Source organism: Clarias gariepinus, chromosome 9 (assembly GCF_024256425.1).
Source record: "Clarias gariepinus isolate MV-2021 ecotype Netherlands chromosome 9, CGAR_prim_01v2, whole genome shotgun sequence".
In the NCBI taxonomy this organism is placed as follows: domain Eukaryota; kingdom Metazoa; phylum Chordata; class Actinopteri; order Siluriformes; family Clariidae; genus Clarias; species Clarias gariepinus.
In genome coordinates, this window is record NC_071108.1 from 26,047,000 (window position 1) to 26,050,641 (window position 3,642).

At 38.3% G+C, this 3,642-nt stretch overlaps 1 pseudogene; it reads right to left on the bottom strand.

Annotated features, from left to right (window-relative positions):
* Positions 1–112: 112 nt before the first annotated feature.
* LOC128530117 (MAD2L1-binding protein-like) lies at positions 113–3,404 on the bottom strand (annotated as a pseudogene).
* Between the last annotated feature and the right edge of the window lie 238 nt (positions 3,405–3,642).

Sequence of the window (3,642 nt, forward strand, 5' to 3'; positions counted from 1 at the left end):
GAGGCGTAGCTCTGCAGGGCGTCAGGAGTGTGTTAGGGTGTGCTGTGCTAGCACAAGGACATTGGCAGCAAATCCTTTGGTGCTGTGGGTTGCAGGGTGGGGTCTCTGTGGATCAGATCTGTTTATCATCCCATGCGTACTCGATCGGATTGGGATCTGGGGAATGTGAAGCTCTTGGGCTCTTTGCAATTAACAGGCAGACCTTTCATGCTCACGCTCACGGGTCAGCCTTGGGTGCCCACGATCCTGTCAGCAGTTTAGTAACTGACAACTGGTGGTGTAGTGGTTAGCACTGTCGCCTTCCACCTCCAGGGTCTGGGTTCAATTCCTGGCCAGGCTCGATTCCCGTCTCTGTGTGCATGGAGTTTGCATCTTCTCCCCGTGCTTGGTGGGTTACCTCCCACAGTACAAAGACATGTAGATTAGGCTAATTGGTGTTCCCAAAGTGAGTGTATGTGTGTGTGCCCTGCGATGGATCGGCACCCTGTCCAGGATGTACCCTGGCTTGTGCCCTAAGCCTCCTGGGATAGGCTCCAGGTCCCTGCGACCCTGAATACAGAATAAACAGTAAATGATAGACAGAACTTTATTAGCATAGTCTCATTTTCTTAGACGTATTGCACTTGACTATATGCATCTTTATTGCATGAGTTGTTTTAATAGAATTTAACCTTGTGTCCTCATCGGTCAAATCACCTTTATACAACAACTGGTGATACTCATCTGTCACTCTGAAAAAATTAAATAAATGATCCGGCATCCAAATACATGGATTCTGGAGCTGCAGACGTCCACCCTGTGTGTCCCATGGTACTGGACATAAATCATTGTTTTCTGATTAAGACAATGCTAGACATGACATTAAAAAAAAAAAAAAGACAGATTCAAAAGAAAGCAGTTGAAAATAGACAAAGCATAAAAAAGGGCTCATAATGTTAGCAGAATATTCTGGGATTGGGTGAATTTATGACAATTATTTTCTGAGATACTGTAAACTTTATTAAAAAAATAAATACATAACTGTTTAAAAAGCAGCTTCTTATGGTGTGTAAAATCTTTTAGACTTTTTTTTTCCAAGAAAAACTATTCATTTATTTATAATACTGTAGATCTACAATACAGTGACATAGAAATGTATTTGAAAACATTTGTCTGAATAACAAGTACTGTAGATGTATTTTTCTATACTTTTCCTGTCTGCATTTTAATTACAAACTTATGTTCCCTTACAGTATTTTCAAACAGGATGTTGATTATTGTTCAGCAATAATATTTAAAATAATCTAAAAATTTCATGAGGATTCTGTGAAATATCAAAGCAGCTCCCATTTTCTATACAGAAATACAACATTGATTCAATGGTCCTTGATAAGACAGTCTTAAAGAATTAATTAAATGAAGACTAACGCCTATTAAAAGGGGTGTTTAAACGTATCCCACAGGTTGAAGACCCCAGTACGCTTTATTGTATTAATAATGAGTGCTGATGATTATTAGTAAACTAAAAAAAACTTGCTAGAAAAAAACAGTCCTATTAAAAAGAAGATGGAGCCAATTGACGGAGGCCACAACGAGGCCAACGGTCCTGAAGGTGGCTACAGTGGCTGACAGTCAAATGAATTAATTATTCAAATGTCATTTACATTCTGCCTTATTATGATTGGAGCTACACATCCTGCTCCTGTGCTCCCAGTGATCCAGACCCCATCTGCCCTCTGCACCTACTGACTCGTCCCTATGTTGAACTGGACTTCATGTTAATTTAAAGAATTTCTGTTATATTGTACTCTCAGCTGCATAACACACATGGTGTTATATCATCTCTATCTGTTATCACCCAAAGGGGGTTGCTCATCAGAGAAATTTCATTCATTCATCTCATTATTATCTAGACGCATTTTTCTCACACATACACAATTTATTATTATTATTAATATTTTATTATTTTATTATTCTTATTAATATTTTTTATTTATTATTATTATTATTATTACTTTTTTTTTTCTTTCATCTTTGTGAAGCTGCTTTGAGACAATGACCATTGTTAAAAGCGCTATATAAATAAAATTGAATTGAATTGAATTGATTTACAGAAACCCTTAACAGTCACAGATGTTTGAACCCATATATAATCATGCCAGTCTCTATTGTCAGGCTTCCTTTTGGCCACTTCCACACCCATCTCTAGCTAACACCATCTCCTGTCTCTTTATCTTTGCAGGAAGCCTAAAGTCAACTTTATGCTTGGACCACACAGTCCAGATGGTTGAGCACCATAACTGTGGTGCTCAAACAAAAGAAAGTTCTTAAACTCCTGTCACTGCCTCGCTGCACCGAAGCCCCCAAGTTGATCTCGTACAACTCTTTGAGAAGAATTCTAGAGCTTCTAAGCATGAAGACCAAACGAGGACATGAACTGAGGGAGAAGACCTCCAGTTAACCAAGCACCTCATCCAGGTCTCGCAGCGTCTGCTGGTACAACTTGTCTCCTAATGACTTAATGGATTTCTTCCAGCTGTGAGCAGACAATAATAGTCATGTCTAATATTTGTACATCACTGTTTGGCTTATTGTCTGTGTTTAAGTCTTAGTTTTCCCGCCTTTCTCTCACCTGTGTGGCTGCAAGCTGCTGCCTTAGGAAGAAGACTATCTGGTCATAGGTCATGGGCAGCTGTTGTCTCTGGAACAGGACAGACTTAAGAAGGTCACAGATGATTCTGCAACATCCATCTTGTGTCATGCTCCCTGGAAATCCCCTGCCAAGCAGTCATCCTCCAGGGATGTCCTCTCAAGAGGACAGCTGTGCAGACATTTAGTTACAGTCAGACTGGTGCTGTGTCCAGTCGTGTGAAAACTTCAAGTCACAAATGGATGTGCTAAAAAGTGTCTCATCTAGGTGAACAATGGAATTTTCAGGTAGGCTCATTTAACACCATCTTCCATAATACTTGCTTCCTATCTTTCGATCCATGCTTAATTTTTTGGTAAATATGCATATACTGCATATTTTATCAGCTAAAAAGAGACAAATTTAATAAATACAATTTCATTCCATTTTGAATTCAAATCTTTTAATAATCTTAATTGTCATTCAAATGAAACTTGGCCAATTTCACATAAAAAGACATAAACCTGAAAAGGGGTATTATTATAAAGTACAAAACTGTTCACAGGAATTTGACATGGTTACGGACACTAAAAACAGATTTATTTATTTTTTTACAAAAAACAAAATGCTTCAATTTAAGCAACAATTTATACAGGTCATATGCTTCTGGGAGGTTAAACCAATTGTAGTATCACGACTCAAAGCTGTTGCTGTTGTTGGTCATTCGGCTGCTCCCGGCACAGCGGACCAGACAATCTGCACACCAGCTTGCCACAGGTTTTATGCCCGATGCCATTACTATATGAATTTTTAAAATGTTTGTGCTTTTTCTTGGAGACACTACATATGGTTGATGGTTGAAGAAATGAATTAGAAAAATTCTGGGGATAAATGTGTTGTAGAAAAGGCCTAAGATAAGGGCCTAGAAGAGAAAAATCTGCACTGCACTGATTTTCATGCCAAAACAAACTAAATAAGCAAAGTGTATTTGCCTTTATGCCTAAATAAACTGATTAAACAAACTGATATTATAA